We start from the raw sequence: 21,330 nt of genomic DNA on the forward strand, positions 1-21,330 counted from the left end.
AATTATCCAGTTTTTTATGCAAAAAGTGAAACCAATTTTGAAGACACATAAATTTAAATATTATCTTCACTGCTCAATTGCATTGAACATAACACAAATATAATGGAATGTCAAGATTGTCAACTCCTTAGATAAAATGTTGTCATATTATACTGTACATAAAATAAACTTGGATACACGGTTGAGAAAACTTTCTCAAAATCATTATTTAAAAGTAGATACACTTCTCATCTAAAAGTACCCGAATATTTTTTTTGTGGAATTGCTCAACGTCTACAGCTTCTGTTGAACGTTTGTCAGTGTTTTAATTTTTTTAATTTAAAAAAGTTGCAAACATGTTGTTGAATACCCTGTGTATATGACGAATTTCATGCCAACTCGACTGGCCGTTGGCAGCACCATCTCAGATAGCAGTGAAACGTTGTGGGTGTAAAGACATGGGTCATTTAAGCAACTTTTCATACTTGAAATATTCGTAAAATAATTAGACTACTTTTTGGGAAAAACCAAAATATTTTTTCTTAATTTTTTACAAAAACTTATAATATAAAAACTATGATACCTACAAAATTCTTGTCAAAGGATGAAAGGTAGGAAATTGTTCAATTTTTTACAAAAAAAAGCAAAAATTTTTTAGAAAAAAATTTTGCTGACAAAAAAATTATTTTAAAAATTAAAATTCATTTTTGTCAAAAACGTATTTTTTCAAATTCCCAAAAATATATATATGAACAGTCCTTATAATTTCCAAAAAGTAATCTATACATCGGAAGATGGGTACTTTTACAGGGAAAAAGTTTTTCAAACAATAACTTTTTCATGTTTTCCTTGAAAAAAATACAACTTACCCTAATTTTGTTTAATGTCAAGATAGCGATATAGTGTATTCGACAAAGTTTTAGACCTTGTTAAAATAAAAACTTTTGTCGAAGACATCAACTTTCTATGTTTTATAGTTTTTATAAGTCATTTTTGTATGAAAAAAAAAATGTTTTGCTCGTAACATTTTTGTGTGTAAATTCTCATGTTTGACATGTTTCTAAATATAGGAAAGTTAGCAGACCATGTAATGCGATAATTTATACATTCAAATGTTACGAATTAATCATTAATAGTATTTTCGAAGAAAAAAATGAAAAAGTTGATGTTCGAAAAACTTAATTAAAAAAACTAAGGATGGGTTATACCTATGACATAACCGCAAAGTTGACGTAGGACTGCCGTTGGCTTAATAATCATTTGTGTTTTTTCATCTAGCAATAATCGCACTTCGAATGCTCCTCTTTGGGTACGATATCGCCGCTGCGCAGAGATTTTGATTGAATTATTTATTAAACTAGTGAATGAATGAAAGAATTTACGAATTCAATTGCAAACAAATCCCAATTTAGGTCAATTCATGCATTATGATAGTGGTTATCGCAGCAAATAGTTATCAACATTTCGCCTAATTATCAAACGGTATGCGTAGAAGTTCAGTGAGCTGGCGACATGAAGGGGCATGCAGTCTTGAATAACCGAGCCAAAGCGTTGCATTTGTACTCGCTTTTGTAGACCGTGTTACCAAAACGCATTCCGGATTGTAAAAAAGCATGGGGGTATAAAAAGTACTGCCGAGATCTGAAATGCCGATTTTCCCAATTTATTGATTTCAGAATCCCGTGGCCGAGTGGTTAGCGTCACACATTATCATGCCGGGGGTTTGGGTTCGATTCTCGTTCTGGCCGGGAGATTTTTCGTCAAAGAAATTTCTTCCGACTTTCACTGTGGTCACGCGTATTCTAGAGCTTGCCACTCAGAATACATTCAAGGCGTGTTACTTGGCATAGAAATCTCAACTAAGTACTTATAAAAAAAATGACGCAAGTAATACTACGTTGAGACGGCAAAAGTTCCACTGGGAACGTTAAAGTCATTCAAGAAGAAGAAGTGGTTTCAGAATCTGTGTTGGGAAAACACATTCCGATTTGCAAAAGTGCAAACGAGTACGAAAGTATCCGCTGCTTGCATCTACTTTGCAATGCCAGTTTCCCCTGGCTCCATGGTTTTAAATTCTGTGTTAGGTAAAAAATCCGATTTGCAAAAACGCAACCGAGTACTAAAGTACCCGCTGCTTGTATCTTTAATGAAATGCCGATTTCTCCAGGCTCCATGGTTTTGAAGTCTGTGTTAGGGAAACATTCCGATTTGCAGAAACGAAAACCAGTACAAGAGTACCCGCTGCTTGTATTCATTTTGCAATGCCGATTTCCCCTGGCTCCATGGTTTTGAAGTTTGTGTTAGGGAAACATCCATTCATTCCTGCGATGGTACCTCAATCGCTGTTCAATTATAACTGAGTGGATTTCCGAGCGGCGCTCGCTTATATACCGATTGGTGATTTCAATAGCCTGTATTGAAAGCAATTTTAAGGCTATTGAAAAAAGTTTTTGGATCAAAAAGTAACAAGTATATAACGCGTAGACATTTTATCTTTCGAATGAAGTGTTTATAATACCATTTCGTTCAGTTGTTTAGGAGCTATTAACGCTCAAAATCTCGGTCTCCGGCGTAACGCTTTCGTTTTCGAAACTTTGATTTTACACCCCGGTATAGAAATGAAAGAGTAGTCCTACGTCAAAAAAATTTAAAGAAAATTTTAAAAAATCTATCACACCTACAAAATTTTAGTCAAAGAACCGAATGTAGGAAATTATTTTGGTTTTCATTAAAAATAATCAAAGAATTACTTGGAAAAAAATTCATTGACAAAAAATTTTTTTTGAAAATTGAAGTTCATTTTTCTCATAAACTTTTCCTTTTTAATTCTGAAAAAGTAGATATAAATGGCCCTTAAAATTTCCAACAAGTTTTCCACACATCGGACGATGCGCACATTCACAAAAGTTTTTCGAATAACACCTTCTTAATTTTTTTCTTTGAAAAAATACTATCAATGTTTAATTCGTAACATTGTTATGTATAAATTATCGCAATTTACATGCTTTGTTAACTTTTCTCTATTTAGGAATATGTCAAGAACATGTCGAACGTGAGAATTTACACACAAAAATGTTACGAGTAAAACATTATTTTTTTCAGGAGTCTTCATACAAAAATGACTTATATTCCAAAAACTATAAAAGACAGAAAGTTGAAGTCTTCGACAAAAGTTTATATTTTAACAAGGTCTAAAACTTTGTCGAATACACTATATCGCTATCTTCACTTTAAACAAAATTAGTATAAGTTGTATTTTTTTAAAAGAAAACATGAAAAAGTTGTTGTTCGAAAAACATTTCCCTGTAAAAGTGCTCATCTTCCGATGTATGGACGACTTGTTGGAAATTGTAAAGACTATTCACATATATATTTTTGGGAATTTCTAAAAAATACGTTTTTGAGAAGAATGAATTGTAATTTTTAAAATAACTTTTTTGTCAGAGAAATTTTGTAGGTATCATAGTTTTTAAATTATATATATTTTTTTAAATGAAATGACCCATGTCTCAACACCCACAACGTTTCACTACTATCTAAGATGATGTTGCCAACTCCTAAGACGAGTTGGCATGAAATTCGTTGTATGCTGTAGCGTAATAGAATATTGTGTTTTATCATTCTGTATCATTTTACTTACTGGTTGAATTCGAACTAGGGTTTCCAAAAATTATTACAACCTGAAATAAAAATAAAAAAAAACAGTGGTTACTAATGAGAATAAATTTCTACATCTAAAATAAGGGTTTCGAAAGCTTTTTTGGATTGTAATAATTCATTCGAATGATTGAAAACATTTTAGCGTTGAAACGGTAGTAATAACTTCCCATTTGACATTTTCTAAAATATGTCTGTTTCTGTCTTATTTCGAGAATAGCAGATTATATTATTTTTAAAAGATATCTTTTCGAAAATATTAATCGATGAGAAAAAATGATTGAATAATGTTTATCAATATACAAAACAAATCTCATCCACATTATTGTAAAAGTAAATAGATACACCGTTGACAGCATCGTTCTTGCAGTATAGCCGCATCACCTACTGGCTACAAAAATGACATAACTTCAATCCAAATTCCAATCTGAATATTACCGTAGTTCATCAGCGATATCATAACAAGGTTTACACCGAAAACAGCACGTAACGCAAATGGGAACGAATTCCAAGCTGCCATATGTGAGCTTCAATTCATTGTTCACGTGCGACTGACGAGCTGAAGTCCCTCGGGTTTCCATGTAAATCGGTTACGTTGAGGTTACGTCTAGTCACTCGGCGTCGTCTTGTCGAAGCTTTTGAAGGAGATAATTAAAGATTATTCAAAATGCTCGTGCGTTGTTTTTGCGCCATGGATAGGTTGATAATGTCGGATTGGTTATGCTAGAAAGCAATATTTTTTTTTGAGAAAATCGTTGAACATAACGTATGACTATATGAATATAGGTCATAAATCTTACTAGAGTCAGTTACATGCTCTCAGAGTTTAACATTATTTCTTCCCTCATCATAGAAATCGTAGAAACATTGGTATCGTTATCTCGAACTTACACTAACATATGATAATCTATGTCAATCCCTTGGTACTTCTCTCAATAGTTTCCTCCGTTTTTATGAGTCCTAAATAAAATTCTTCAATGTTATTTTTTTCTATTTCAGTTTAATGAATCGTGTGGGGGAAGGTGGTAATCAAACTATGAATTATTGTCTCTGTTGTTTCTCCGTTCTTGATTTCGCTCCGATCGTATTTCACGGACGATGTGGGATCAACAAATTCTTTGAACAACCACTAAGATCATGGTTCATTGCGATCTAGGTGTTTAGTTGAACGGCAATTTATATTTCCCATAAAATTCCACCAATTCAAAAAAAAAGCCAACGAATTCGATACATTAGAAGAAAAGTGTAGAATTAGCAAGGGTGCTGCGCATTTTACTTACATCCGGTTGGACTGATCTGTTCGAGAGCCTGGTGGTATTATGGCAAACGGGGAAGCCGAAAACCCATTAGCGGAGGCGGCATAGGGAAAGTTGAATAGCTTCTCCACTCCATTCCGGAATCACGTTGTGCTTTCAATCAATGAAACGTGATTTACCTCGTCTTACGCCACACATTTTGTTCAATTTCATCGCTCCGATGGATTTTGCCTCCTGCCCAGCCAAGCCAACCCAGCGAAGTACCTAGTAGTTTTGACGCCACTAGATAGAAACGGATTTACGTAAGTTTGAGAAAAGAGCAATGAAGCGCGGACGAATGGGAAGAGGGTAATGACGCTACCCTTCTCGGGAAAGTCTTCGGAGTTTAGAACGAAAGGCGCTCCGAACCCATTGTCGTATTGCCTGCCACAGTTACATAAAACAAACAAACGGGGATATCGTTAAAGGAATAGATTTTCGCCATAAACATAAAACTAGCGTGTATACATTTCCCCACTGAACCAAAGAGACGGATTAAGTTGAGCTACAGGTATGGGGCCATATATTGGCATGCATAACGATTTGTCCACAGGCTTGCACTGCCTCTCGCCGTAAGTGGCGTCAGTGTGGTTCATAGTTTGTCAAATAACAGGTTGAGAGCCTTGGGACACTCCTTTCGCTACCAGAAGGTCGGGAGAAACTATACCCACCTGTCAAGCGGTAAATATTGAAACATATCTGTAATCATCGAGCCTTTTTTGTTGTTATTTCAAAGTGTATTCAACCGGATAATGGATGGTGCACTAGCACGCGACGTGTTTTTGCCCCAGAAGGTGAGCTTCAATTATTGAGCGAAGCTCCTATGGTACCTTTTTAGGGAAAACATATTCATGCCTTAGTGGTTGGTTCTGCGAGGTGAACACTCATTGAGACTTCCATGTAGCACCGGCACAAAGTCTGTTTTTGTGTTCACCTTCATGTTGTCGTTCATTCATAATTTAGGTGAATGGAATTGCATTTTTGAACATTTTTCTCTTAATTTTCATCAATTGCTTAAATAATTTCGTGTTTTCTCTACTGTTCATTGTGATTAGGCAGTGTTCCAATGTCATCATTTCAATATGTGTAATAATACCTTAGCTAATTGAGAAGATATGAGAATGGACACAAATGCGGGGCATTCTCAAAAAAATAGTTATCTTACCCTTTTCTCGCTGAATCACTGTTTATGGAAGGACCCCACCCTGGAAGGTCGACAAAGAACGGATTTGAGTGATGTTTTTTCAGGATGTTGGAATTGCAGATGAGTGTTAGGGCACTTCAATGAACGGTTAAAGTATGTTCGAAGATGTTTTTTGATGTAGGATTACGTCTACCGGGAACATATTGGGGTACAAATTGAGAATCAAAAAGAACACATCGTGAAAATTGTCCAAATTCAAACACTTATGCTTAGCCATTTCGTGATGTATTGATGAAATTTCGCGTCAATCGATTTCGGTACTCCATAACAATTTTTTTATATTGAAGAAAATAATATATGTCATGAAACTAACTATCGAACAATTGAAAAATCTCAACCCCTATCCTAACGAACATACCTACTTCTGATTGGTCAAAATTGAATATACATGCGGTGGGTCCCTAACAGAGACATCAAAACCAAGATGCCTGGGGGAAATCGGCATTGCAAATACATGAAAGTAGGGAGAACTTTTTGAACTTTCCTACCGAAATGTATTCCCTAACAGAGACATCTAAACCTAGCTACCTGGGGGAAATCGGCATTGCAAATACATGAAAGTATAGGGAACTTTTGTTCCTACCGAAATGTATTTCCTAACAGAGACATCAAAACCTAGCTGCCTGGGGGAAATCGGCATTGCAAACACATAAAATTAGGGGGAACTTTTGTTCCTACCGAAATGTATTCCCTAACAGAGACATCAAAACCAAGCTGCTTGGGGGAAATCGGCATTGAAAATACATTAAATTAGCGAAAGATGTTCCCTAACAGAAACATCAAAATCAAGATGCCCGGGGCGTTGCAAATATATGAAAGTGGGGAGCATTCTCATATTGCAAGTAAGGTGAGTGATACGATTAATTCTAGCAAATAAAATTTAAATTTGAAACTTTAATGTTGGTTGCTTCCTGGAATTTCATATGAATGACCGATCGTGTATTGTGAAAAATTTAGCACAAGTGTAAGTGTAAAATTGTAGGTGGTAGCAGTTGTGTTAAAAATGAATTGATATATGAAACGATTTATTTTAATTTTCATAAATAAAAACCAAGGTGTGTTCCCGCTCGAGAACGGGCCGTTTGGTTTAAGCGGTCTCTCTTGTTGTGTTCATTTTCACCCAAGAAAAGTTTGTACGGCTAGAAAAATTTAAAAAAATGGAGAAATATTAGAAAAAGTGATTGCTCTACATGTAGTATTAGGTGTTGTTAGTCCAATTAAAACTCGCATTGGGTTGAATAAACACTCAGGAAGTAAAAATTATAAAAGAAAATTACAGTTTCCATTTCAAATATGTTTTCTCCATATTAAAGTAACATGTTTTTACTGATCAGAAAAATTGATAATTGTGTTCGGTATTGGTAATTATCTTATATTACATTGGTGAGTTTTTTTCCTTTATTTCATCCATACATAATACAGGAGGCATCTCGTCTAGGATCACAGAGGGCGGTTTTCATCATATCTCGTTCCACTTCGGTATCTTTTATCTGATACGCACCTTCCAACGACTGTCGTTTACCATCCTTCTATCGTCATCACTCGGTAAACACTGGTGGAGTTAGCACACAACCAACAACCAAACAAAACGGTCCTTTCAGGAGGCCACCAAATCATTAACAAAGAGTTCAACGATGTAATTCTTCAAACATATCCAAAATCAACAGTTAGCCTAATGGGATCCCACGTCAACTATGCGGTCGTGTCTCGGACACAAACCTCCTATGACTTTTTTAATTTTCGATCCAATAAGAATATTGAAGAATGATAAGAAGAAGATTGAAGAATGATGTTTCAATGAACTGAATAGAAGTTATTTTTGATAGAATACAAATAAAATTTAAATTTGGAACTTTTATATTGGTTACTTCGTGAAATTTCATATCAATGACCGATCATGCATTGTAAAACTTTCAGTACAAGTGTAAGTGTGAGATTGTATATGGTAGCAGTTGTGTTAAAATTACTTGAATAATGAAACTATTTTTTTTATCCCAGGAAAAGTTTATACGACGAGAAAAATTGTAAAAATGAAGGAAATTCGAAAAAGTTATTTCCCATATGCTCGTATTAGGTTCTGTTAGTCCAATTGAAATTCGCATTGAGGCATGTAACATCGTGTTCCGTTGGGTTTAAAGCAAAAATGGAAATGGGTTGAATAAACACTCAGAAAGTAAAAATTGTACAAACAATGCAAACAATACGTAACAACCAAACAAAACCGCTCTTTTCAGGGCCACCAAATCATTATCGAAGAGTTTAACAATGTTATTCTTCAAACATATCCAAAATCAGCATGCAACAGATAGCCTAACGGAATCCTACGTCAACTATGCGGTCGTGTCTCAGACACAACTCTCCTGTGACTTTTTTTTTTAATTTTTGATAAGTTCAAAGTAACGAAAACGATAGCATTACGTTTTGTGTGCAAGGTTTTGAGACTTAATACCTCTTTTTCGGCTGAACGAAGTGATATGATATTTGTCTCGTACGAAAAATAGCTTAAAAGCTTAGAAAGCTTTGATAGCAAATACCAAATACCCATATGTATTTGGACACCTGAATGTGTTTCCACAACACGAACGCAAAATCGAGGAGATAGATGCAAGCTACGGGTGCTTTTGTATTCGCTTGCAATTTATGCGGACCGAAATATGTTTTCCTAGCCCGGACTACCAGCGCGGGCACCGTGGTGTTATCATCACCGAGGATCCAAGCAAATTGCGAGAAATTTCGATCATTGGCTACCAATTTGTCATTGTCAGCACAACCAAATACTAAAATACTACCAAGTACTAAGCCTAATCCTCCAACTTTTAGAATGTTCGTTCTCGTCGGCATTGTTTTTCTAGTCCTACGTTAACAATGCGATAGTATCGCGGACACCACCCTTCTGGTTTTTAGTGGAATTTTCGTTCGCCCAAAACATGCACCGCGAATCATTCGCTCGAAATTAATCGGTGCTCTATTGGCTCTATTGTTAAAGTTGAAACCTCACTGCTGATTTCCATTACATTCTGATATTAGATGTAGAAAACTTCTGAAATAGTAATACCAATAAAAAGTATTAAAGAATTAAAACAGAGCACTTATTGAATTTAATTGCTAGAACCTAAATTCGATGCCGTCTAGTGCACAATACCAGTCGGCACCCCCGAACGATACAGTTCAGTTCGTACAGTTCGAATTCTAATCCATTTAGCAGCGAGGATAACAACAGGTCTAGTCGGAAGGCACGCGGATTGCATTACAAAAAGAGAAACACCGCTTCCTGGAATACCTTATCCCCGTTTAGGCGTTCTCGTGACATTGTCGGACGGTCAGAATGAGCCTTTGACAAAACAGTGTGCGATGAAGAAAAGTGCAATGCATCGGAATTGGTTGAAAATGAATCTAGTCAATGTTATTTGATATCGATTGGAACCAAGTGGGAGCGGATTGCAGTTTCTTGCAAATACATAATTCAAACGCAAGTTCACACACCATTCAATAATCTTGATCTTCTCTGAGTGTCTGCATGATCGTGGTTTTGTATCTCTCGAAACATGCAATTGCGATACACAAAGTTGAAAGTTAACTTCAACCCAGACGAGCATGTCGAAATAGGTTGATGATTACTTAATGAAGACGATTGCGTTCTTGTTTTTGCTTTCCTTGAAACGCAAGCTGGCTTAAACTAATTGCTGGCGGAGTTCGAAATTTAGGAGTTGGGACATACCAACAAAACCGTGGGTACAACGTTTCGATGCCAATATCTTTCCATACGTTCCGTGCTCATCTAGCGAGTTTCACATCGGTTGATTTATGGTTTGCTTTCAGACATGAGATTAAAGCCACAAAATCGGTCCACCATTGTGTCACGAATGGACCATTATTATTGTTTATTCAAAGTGCTTTTAACTAAGAGAATGACACGTCTAGTCAATTGATGATTTTAAAGCAATACGAGTAGAAATAGTTTTATTTCGTTCGCCTGAAACAGCTGCTGTTCTGGACGATATTCGTCTCAAGGTCTACTCAATTGTGTTGTTGATTTTACACCCACATAAATTACAGACGAACGAACTGAACTTGGCTGCCATTCCAGGGCCAAGCATCTCATGACGCAAAATGAATACCTATCTCAAATTATATCGAATTTCTTCTAATGATTCGCCTGCACTAGTGTTCCATTGGCAGTGATCTTAATTGCCCTGTCGAGTTGCACCGCTGAATCATGAATGAACCACTTTGGTTCACCATGAGGATTGACGCCTCCGGTGATGGTGGGCCTTCTTCTAAATCATTTTAAATATTCCCGACTTCCTTCTACATCGCTCGTCAGAGTTTAAGGAACCACCCGAGCTGTGCATCTACTCCTGCACTTCTTCTCTTGTGTGGTTACTTCACCCTCATCTCACAGTGCATCACGATCGTGTGAGTTTCGAGATCAAAAAAATTGTGAATGGTGATGCGCGCGCGCACACGTACGCGTTGATTGACGCACAGGCAGACGCGCAATGAGGCCGTAGAACTACGATTAAAGTAGTAGAGCGTTTAATGGGTTTTCGTCCGAAAAAAAGCTACATACACACTGGATTCATCACACTCGAGCAAAGCAAGGTCATTTACTCCAGAGTGGAAATAGATAGGGGGAAATGAGAGCTATACAGTTTGAATGGGATCCGTTGAAGAGTAGATCTTAAGACTTGTTAAATGGTTCGATAAACAGATTGTCAGAAGGTTGTAATTTGTGGGAAGTTCTGCTGCTGTTGAGTTCTCCAAACTATCGGCGGTTCTCGGTTCGGTTTCTGAATAAATAATTCATTGCCACAGATTAGTGCAAGCTGCGATCTGTCGTTCGATGGGAATGTGGTGCGATGTGTTTCTTTTTTTATCTGTGTTTTATTACACACTTTGTGGCTTATTGATTCAGATGTAATCTAACGGTTTTCTTGAGTTCTGGTTTCTGTGTTGCATCTTCGGGAGAGACTCAAATCTTTTCCGATACACAATCTCAACTGTTGATTGTTTGGAAGCCAGTCAGAATAGCATTCGTTATTATAGCTTTTTTTATATATTTTCAGAAATACCTTATGAGAGAATTAATTCGAAACCGTGACGTTAGTAACGGAAAGTAAAAATCCCATTTAATTATTAATTTAAATTTTGTTATTATTTATAATTATTATTCCTTTATACGAAATCTCGAACGACATTGATCTTTTGTAATGTTATAGTATTGATATATGGATAAGGTTCTGCGAATTCATTTTGTACCGAAACTCATTGTTCTCTTGAGCAGACAACTGTCCAGGACACGACCGAATTGTTAGCGTAGAGCTACGGATTTTTTCTTCCGATTCGCTTCTTTTTCACATCGGGAATTATTTTAGAATGTATAGAAATTATATAAAAAATGTTAATGTAGAATGTAGAAATCATTTTTAGAGTAGAACTACGTCTTTCAGAAAGGGTGCCAAATCAAAAAACAGGTCACGTTTTTATGAAATAAAGTTAACGTTGATAACTATTTTCACTGCGAACGAATTCTCATGATTTGCATACCAATCGAATAGGAAATTCTCTAATATTTGTTTGATATGCTATACGTTACAATTCGCTAATCTCTAAACGGTTCAAATTCATGAAAACTGAAAGAACTTCCTTTTTCCTCATACATTTGTTCTGCCGATTTGTGTGCTAACCCAACCCGTATTTCGAATGCTTATAACTCGAATATTTCTTAACAGATCGGAAAGATGTTTGCATTAATTGATAGGAAATATTTCTACTCGTCTATCACAATTTATAAAATGTTATTTTTCATGAGATGAACAATTGAATAACTGTAGAATGTCAAGCGTTATCTAAACGCCCCAACTGTTTTGATTGGCCCGATTTACGGTTTCGCCAACAAAGACTTCAAAATCGATGTACCTGTGGAAATCCGCTTTGCAAATATACATGCAAATCGGGGGTATTTTTTCCCACCGAGCTGTGCTTCCCTAACACGGACTTCAAAATCAATGTGCCTGGGGGAATCCGCTTTGCAAATACGTGCAAACCGGGGGTATTTTTTGATGTTGAGTACTTTTGTGCTTGCTTGTCGTTGTGCAGATCGGAACATGTTTCCCTAAAACGTTCATTTAAACTGAGAAGCCTGGGAAAATCGTCATTTCAGATACTAGAGGTGAATGAACTTTCGCAGTTCGAGAACCACGTAAACATGAGATGTGCAATAATTTCAGAGGGAAATGTAAAATACAATTATCATTTACAATTTTTCCGTTCACATATTTTGGTAGTCCTAGCCATCATATCAAACGTAAAAGGACGTTCATAAAATTTATTTGTAACGAAGAACATAATCTATTACAAAAATTTCGATGCATTCTAAAATAATATCCGAAGTGGTAAACAAGTGGATTGCATAATATAATTGCGTTGTTCTACGTCGAGAATATGCGGTCGTGTCCTAGATACAACCCCTTACAATTTTTTTTAGAAACGGTTGAAGATGATTGGTTGATGAGTCATGGCTAGATTTTGCAATCTATTTCCATATTATTATATATATACGCATTGCACTGATCGCAATTGTCATACACACAGTAATAGGCGATTATACTGGTGTATTCTATTCCACCAAACCCATTATGTCAAAATGCTTAACCATTTCAATCTGCCTTTGGCAACGCACAAAAATAACACTGTGTGCGTGTGATTCAAAAATACAGCAGTAGAGCACAAGAGCGGAGACTCTGAATGGATGGCGCACGATTCAGCGGTGGAAGCCTGCCTCTGAATACTTGAACTTATAAGTACACAGCGGAATCTCGTCTGGGAAAAATAGTTCTGAAAAGAATTGATAAATTAAGTTAAGTGCTTCCCCTGCTGTTGCTGATGTTGGATTTCACTATTCTGCTTTTTTTAGTAGTAACTACTTCACGGTTTGAAAATGACTGATCACTCCGTTGCGGGGCAGCTATTTTTATGAATACTGTCTGGCAAAAAAAATCACGTCGGGGTGGGGCTGCGAGGCAATGTTTCGCAGTGTTTCAACAGTGTGGGATAGTTTCCATTCTTTCTTTGTACCGATCAGAATCGTTATGGTGATATCAGTATTAGGAGAAATTGTACTTTGCTTGCAAGGTGGTCCGAGATTGTAATGTTTTGAGAGAGAAAGAGTGGGTTGAATTTTAGAGGCTTTAAACGTGTGCAATTTATCCACCTTCAACCTTGAAAAAGACCAATAAATAAAATTTAACAAAAACTCTCAGCCTTGATAAAGGCCATTTTGAACACCCTCGTCGCCGCCGGCTGGTTGCTAGCTAGATGACTGCAGAATCGTAAATGAATGAATTAAAATTTCGAATGGCTTATTTATATGAACCCAATTAGTTGCAATATTTCCTTTCTCCACATTTTTCATAGATCGAAAATGACATTTACCTTTGGTTGGCAGTGATACAGAATATTATGCCTCACTCATTTATAAGTTGTGTCAATAAGGCACGGGTAGGTAAGCACACAAATGGGTGGAACGAATGTATGGGAAAATAGGAATGCTTCCAATTGTCGTTTATTTAAGGAGGGACCCCTGTCTGAAAGGTCGGAAAATAAAAAAAATCGTGGATTTTTTTCGGTGGGAAAGGAAGGGAATCATCCACTGTGAGCTGCTCAACAATGGCCAGACCCTCAACTCGGTTCTCTACTGTGAGCAGCTTGACCGTTTGAAGCAGGCGATTGACCAGAAGCGGCCAGAAATGATCAATAGGAATGGCGTTGTTTTCCACCAGGACAACGCTCGGCCTCACACATCTTTGATGACCCGCCAGAAGCTACGGGAGCTCGAATGGGATGTCCTATTGCACCTACCGTATAATCCAGACCTGGCTCCAAGTGATTATCATCTCTTCCGGTCCATGCAAAACGCTCTTGGTGATACTAAGATAGCCTCAAAAGAGGCTTGCAAAAACTGGCTGTCTGAGTTTTTTGCAAATAAGGAGGGGTGGTTTTATAAGGGGGGGGGGATAATGAAGTTGCCTTCTAAATGGCAACAAAATTGCGAAGAAAACGGCGCAAATTTTACTTAAATTAGATAATGTTAAGTATGTTAAATAAAGCGTCAAATTTCAATCAGAAATACGACATTTCTTTTTCCCCAACCCTATAAAATATTTGGCCAATTAGGTAGAAAGACAGTATATTGAATTGCAAGAAACTGCATCAAAGTTTTGGGAAACATTAGTTTCCAAAGATATTAGGCTGTCAAAAAAGTCCTGCGGTACTTTTTTTTTAATTTTCATTTGTTCATAAAATTAGTTACAATCATCTGTTTTAAGTCAAATATGCGCCGTTTTGTTCGATGACTTGTTCCCAACGAGATGCCAACTTCATAATACCCCTGTTATAGAAGCTCGCTTCCTTATTGGCAAAAAACTCGGATAGCCAATTTTCACAGGCCTCTTTTGTGGCTAACTTCTGACTACCTAGCTCGTTCGCCATGGACAAAATCAGGTGGTAGTCACTTGGTGCAAGGTCCGGACTATACGGCGGATGCAAAAGAACCTCCCATCCGAGCTCACGGAGCTTCTGGCGCGTCACCAAAGAAGTGTGTGGCCTGGCGTTGTCCTGATGGAAGACAATGCGGCCTCTGTTTATCAAAGATGGCCTCTTCTTCATGAGTGCTACCTTCAAGCGGTCCAGTTATTGGCAGTACAGGTCCGAATTGAGCGTTTGGCCATAGGGAAGCAGCTCATAATAGATTACTCCTTGACAATCCCACCAAACACACAGCAGAACCTGTGTGGCACCCATACATCGAGCTTCTTTGTGAATCCAAGCTTCTTCAAATGGTTAATAACGGTTTGATGACTTATCCCCAGCTCTTGGCCGATGCTACGGCTGCTACTATACCGGTCTTTATCGGCTAATTCAGCGATTTTGTCGTAATTTTCGACGACAGGCCTTCGTGGCGCATCTTCGACGACCTCTACACCAGAACGAAAACGTTGAAACCATCGTTGTGCGGTGGAAATGGAAACTGTATCGGGTCCATAAACTGCACAAATTTTATTGGCAGCTTGAGATGCATTTTTGCCTTTGTCATAGTAGTACTGTAAAATATGTCGGATTTTCTCTTTATTTTGCTCCATATTTGCGACACTATAACTCATGAACGACTTAACCAAACAAAACACTGTCAAGGACTATATTATAGCGTGCAAAAATACCTTTCCAACAAGCTATGACTCGATACAATGAATACAACTAGAACTACGCGCTTACAACGACACCTCGCGGAAATACCGCAGGACTTTTTTGACAGCCTAATATAATTGAAGTTTTTCTTAACATGTCCGTTTTACCCCCACCTCCCCTAGTAGAAAAGAACGCTTCAGCTGATATCACCATCCGAATTCGTCACAATTTCACTGTCACCCTAGCGAATGTGACGATGTAAATATAACTTGTGACCACTTGTTTTGTAATGTCCAAAAGTAACAAAACTGATTCTCTTGAGTTTACGACCACTAATTTGACAACCTTGAAAGGGATCCAATGTTTGTGCTTTTTTGTTGAGATTAAAATCAATGTTCACTGAAAAACAAATTTACAAGAATCGAAAAGAAAAATTCGATTTTCGCGATTTTTTGGAGTAAAAATAATCGATCCATCGAATCGGAAATCGGAGAGGAAAAGATCGATCTTCTAAATATCGATCCATGATCGCTCAATCCTAGTTCTACCTAATTTTTCTAGGTGAAATAAAACATTTTCTCCAATCATTTCCGTACACAAGACAGCAATGCTATTGGACGGTATGACGGGTTTTCGAACAGCTATAACTATTACTATTCTCCAATAATCCGGAATAATATTATGCTCCAGAAACTGATTATATAAATTTAACAAGCGATGTTTTGCCACATTAGGGATGTTTTACAACAAGTTGAACTTAATTCTATCTGATCCCGGAGTAGAATTGCTACATGAAAGGAGTCCTAGAGAGAATTCTACCATCATCGAAAACTCGGAAACACACGTTTAGAAATTGTCAATGGTTCACCTAAATCCCCTTGGTGAACCTTAGTGAGCCGTAGACACTTCGATCTTTGCTCTTTGATGCTGCCGTAGATCAAACGAGAAAATAGGTTATTCTCCTCCAAGGGAGGTAAGCCATCTCTGGAATTTGTGGCTAGAGTAATCGCTTATTGTTTTTCTTCCAAGTATTGTTTCGAGTATTGTTCTTCTTCCAATCATTGGGTCATGTGAAATTATGTGTCATGTGTATTGTTCCGATGAATTCAAATCATTAGTGATAGAAACACTGATGGAAAAGTGATCACTACTATTTTTTCACAATTCTCAGTCAGGGATGACAATAAAAACCTAACGCTGTCAAATACAAAATACATGAATTAAACACCCACCAAATCACTGGAATTCACAAAAAAATTAAAGCTAATTGTTTACCCGCCGTTCTCAACCATTAGGTTAAAGTCTCGTAATAATACCCTATGTGTCGCGTTCTTTTGATTATGCTGCAAAACACGTTCCGACGGTAGGTAGGAGACAATTTCTCAAAACCGAATAGCGAAAGAAAGTTGAATTTGAAATTAGAAGTAAAACTCCTCTATGCAAGCATTGCAGCAGCAGCAGCAGCAGTAGCAGCGATGGTGTGTTTAAGATAAGCTCCTCTGGTACTGTCTCAATTGTCCTCCGGACGTCGTCTGATTTTGCACATGTGAGATGCGACTGTGGAAACCCAACCTCGGGGGCAACCACCTTGACGATTTTGTGCACCGGAATCGCGTGACATGCGAAGATCTTGATCTGTTTACGCTTTCGCGCTACAGCGGAACTGACAGGCAGAAAATGTGAACAGTTGAATTTCCAGACGCACGGAGTCAATTTCGAACACTCATAATTACCCATTTGGCACATTTAACCCTGCGTTCGAGCGGTTTCATACACGCTTCGATAGCAACACTGTCACTTCTGCTGCACTCGTATGCACTCGGGAAGAAAAATAATTTGTAAAGACAGACAGTGTGCAGTTCGTTCGGATTTCAACCACAAATCGGAAGCCTTCTTTCCGTTTGGTTAGCCAGAAATCATTTTCCATCGTTGCACACATATCACTCGGCTGCTGGCGGTAAGTCAGACTTTGCATCAATTGCAGAAAGCCGGACGCCGCCACATTTGTGCGACACGAATAAGTATCAAGTGGCATGAAAACCGACCATATTTGTCAATGTGGAACTTGCTTGGGATGTTGCTACTGAGGTCCCAGAATGACGCTGACGTCATTCGAAGCTACTGGCGGTGCCTCTCCTGTCCCACCACAATGCTCCATTTGCGAGAAATGGAGCCACTGGAAAACTGCGGAGCAGCATCACAAACCTGTATCCCTCCATGGCTCCATAGATGGTCTCCTGCAGAAGCAAAGACCTGGCAAGCTACACCCTATCAATATTATACAGCCGTTATCATCTCTGTTTCTCTGTCTGTCTTCTCCCCTTTCTGCATTGGTCGGCGCCTTGGTGCATCTCACTTTTGTACATATTCTTGCTAAAATTATGCAAAGAAAAAGAAAGCACATGTAACATCGGCCGAGTTCCCTATCCCTCCCCCTCCTGCACTGCACATACACCGGTTGTACAAGGTAGATGAAAGTGAGAAATTGCCACCCGAGATGCAGTCCAGCATCTCGTCGTTCCATGGAATCCCGCTTCGACCCCTTTTCCGCCGAAAGGGGTGGTGGAGGTGGTGGCAGTTTGCACCAGCTGCCGCTCTCATTTCGTCTCGTTTGTGTGTGCCATTCGACGACGCCATTCGCTTTTGTTTGCGTGTGATGTACCGTAAATTGAATAATTTTCCAATAATTCTAGCAGCATTGCAAAAGTATGTAGCCAGCTTGACCCAGTTTGCACCCGGTTCGGTTCACTGATCTGCAAAAAGGGCGACCGTCGGGTGCTCGAGTAGCGTTCGATGCCTCGCACGACAAGACGGTGGTGGGTGCTTCGAGATTTTTCTGCATGTGTAGGTGCGGTAAGATGCTAGACTGAGAGGTGTTTGTCACGATAAAGGAGTGAAGTTTTGAGAGTCGATGCTTTGCTGTTCTGAAAATTTATCGCCGTTGATGATGCACAGCTTCTAAGATTTCCTATAAGGAGCTGTCCACCACGTGAACATAAAAAAGCACGGTTCAATAGTCTAATTCTTTTTTGAAGATTTCAAGAATGCAAAGTTGCTTAAATGACCAATGTCTTACACATAGAAGGTAAGTGATATTTCCTGTGTATACACACTAGGGTGCCAATGAATGTATGGGAAAAAATCGGGAAAAGTTACCATATACAAAATGTTCACCACCTCGAAAAAACAACCTATGCCGAATTTCAGCTCAATCGGACTTAAGGGAGAGTGGCGCAAAGCGATCAAAGTTCGAGTTTTTTGAAAATCGGAAAATCACGCAAATTATCAAAATCCGTTCAGAGCTAAATTAATTATTAACGTCAAAACTATTTCAAGGGGGTCTCCGTAGCCACATTGGTTGCGCGTTCGCTTAGTAAGCGATCGATCGTGAGTTCAAAACTCAGGGCCCTCATTGACCATCTTTGTGTTGTTACAGAATAGCTACGTCCACGCAACAATTATCAGCGATGAAGATCGATCCACGGTCGAAATAAGATCGATTCATCCATACAACTGCTCTGCTCTGCAAGACACATCGGGCTGCTGTTCTATAAATAACTCAACAATGATCAATCAACTGTCTCCGCTGTCCGGTGGTCCAACTGGATAATGGAAGAACAGAAAGAATACTCTTACGCCTAAATGGCTACTGTGTGAATGTACCATATGAAATGGTAACGAAGGAATACTGGCGAATGTCAACTGTATAATGTGCTAATTATAGATATATGATAACCATGTGACATGTACACGATTAAAAATTCGGCTCTGTTACAGCTAAAATGCTATGAGCCTTAAATAAATAAATGGGATAAAAAAAACTATTTCATAAAAAATGTGACCTGTTTCTGATTTGGTATCACTACTCAAAGACGTAGTCTTATTTAAAATAATAGGTAACTCATATTTTCATATCCATATTTTCATTTTTATTCACTAACTCAACCAGGTTAGCCCTAATGATCGGATTAAACATATTTAATAGATATTTAATCCACTAATGACGAATTTCATGCCAACTCGACTGGCCGTTGGCAGCACCATCTTAAATATGAGTGGAACGTTGTGCGTGGTAAAGACATGGATCATTTAAGCAACTTTGCATACTTGAAATAATCGAAAAATAATTAGACTACTTTTTGAAAAAAGCCAAATTTATTTTCTCAATTTTTTACAAAAAATTATAACTTAAAAACTACCAACATAATTCTTGTCAAAGGATGAAATGTAGGAAATCCTGCTCTCGTTATTATTGATTTTATTTGTTTTTTATTGTTTTCATAGTCTCGGGACCAAAGGAGCTATAGTTTTTAATTTTTTTTCTGGAAAGCTGAGGATTTTTTACACAACATATCTCGAAACCAGGGAAGCGATTTTTCAATGTTAGCCGATGGTCCAAAAAATCATTTTTTCCCCATTTTTTCCACTACTACAAATATAACTTTTGATCTACTGAACCGATTCAGATGATCGACATATCAAATTAAAGCCAATGAGCTAGTCTTGTTTGAAAAAAATATTACACTGTAAATAAAAATAAACTTTCGTAATTATTTATTATATTTGTTTTTTATAGATTACATCGTTTCGGGACATAGGGCGCCATTTTTTAACTATTTTTTTTCCTGAAAGCTGAGATTTTTTCACATAATATATCCGAATACCAGAGAGGTGTTATTTTTCGTTTTTAAGTTAAGATTTTTCAAAGTTAACATGTTTTCAGTTTTCGTTCAACATTTCTATGCGACTAGACTGGATGTATGTGATTATAATCCACCTAATTGGCAAATGTGTTATTTTTTCAAAAAAAGCTAACTAGTAGGCTTTAATTTGATATGTCGATCATCTGAATCGGTCCAGTAGTTCAAAAGTAATAATTTTTTGAAGAAAGTCATTTTTGGGAAAAAAGGGGAAAATGATTTTTTGGACCATCGGACCATCAATGATGAAAAATCATAATTCAAAAACGAAACAAAACGCCTTCCTGGTTTCGAGATATGTTATGTGAAAAATCCTCAGCTTTCCAGAAAAAATATAAAAAACTATAGCGCCTTTGGTCCCGAGACTATGAAAACAATAAAAAACGAATACAATCAATTTAAACGAGAGCAGAATTCAAATTTTCTGCACGTATAGTATTTTTCCAAAAAAGACCATGTGATTGGCTTTTATTTGATATGTCGATCATCCAAATCAGTCTACTAGTTCAAAAGTTATGAATTTTTGACAAAAATGCGAAAAAAAATGTTTTTTGGACCACCCTAAAATGGAAATGGTCACCCTAACAAAAAAAATAAAAAAATACTGGTCTAATAGTTTGCGATAAAGAACGAAACTTCCACTTTTTACGAAAATCTGAGAACTACTATATCGGTTTGACATGGAATGGCTGTATATTAGTGTGCCAATGAAAATGGTCATATCGAGTTTCAAAAAGTTACCCCATAAAAAATCTCGAAAATTTTTTTTTGGCAAAAATCGACACTCTGGGACTTAGTTTTTTCTCGGCATGCGAAACGAAAAGTATGGTTTAGGGTCATAATAAAAATAGTTATCTCGATTTTTCATTCGGAACTTGCTACGAAATGTTGATTTGCACAATAATATACCCTATGCAAAATATTAGCTCATTCGGACTTCATTTACTGGTGTCACAAACGTTAAAATTTGAGTTTTTTTTTTTGAAAAACGAAAAATCATCGAAAATCGAGGTTAAAAAATATTTTTTTTGATGCCAAATATCTTAAAATTGCATTACTCGTCGAGATTTATAGTTATCTCGAAAAAAAATGTTTATCAAAAAAATTATTTTTTTTGGCACTTGGTCGTTTTTCCGTCTGAAAAATAGATTTTTGAAAAAAATTTTTTTTTTTAGATAACTGTTAATCTCAACGTGTCATGCAGTTTTAAGACTTTTAGCATCAAAATTTTGTTTTAAAAAACCCGATTCCCGCTGATTTTTCGTTTTTCAAAAAAAAACTCAAATTTTAACGTCTGCGACACCAGTAA

At 37.2% G+C, this 21,330-nt stretch overlaps 1 protein-coding gene across 4 annotated transcripts in view; it reads right to left on the reverse strand.

Annotated features, from left to right (window-relative positions):
- Positions 1 to 21,330, reverse strand: part of LOC129771130 (probable serine/threonine-protein kinase yakA) — a 154,099-nt gene that overhangs the window by 99,243 nt on the left and 33,526 nt on the right. For 3 of the 4 annotated variants that reach the window (XM_055774500.1, XM_055774504.1, XM_055774501.1), the window contains one exon: positions 3,620 to 3,659. The exons of the other annotated variant lie outside the window; for it this stretch is intronic. The gene's annotated coding sequence lies outside the window, so the exon portion shown is untranslated. The remainder of the gene's footprint in view (positions 1 to 3,619; positions 3,660 to 21,330) is intronic. 4 annotated transcript variants of the gene reach the window in all.

Source organism: Toxorhynchites rutilus, chromosome 2 (assembly GCF_029784135.1).
Source record: "Toxorhynchites rutilus septentrionalis strain SRP chromosome 2, ASM2978413v1, whole genome shotgun sequence".
NCBI classification, from domain to species: domain Eukaryota; kingdom Metazoa; phylum Arthropoda; class Insecta; order Diptera; family Culicidae; genus Toxorhynchites; species Toxorhynchites rutilus.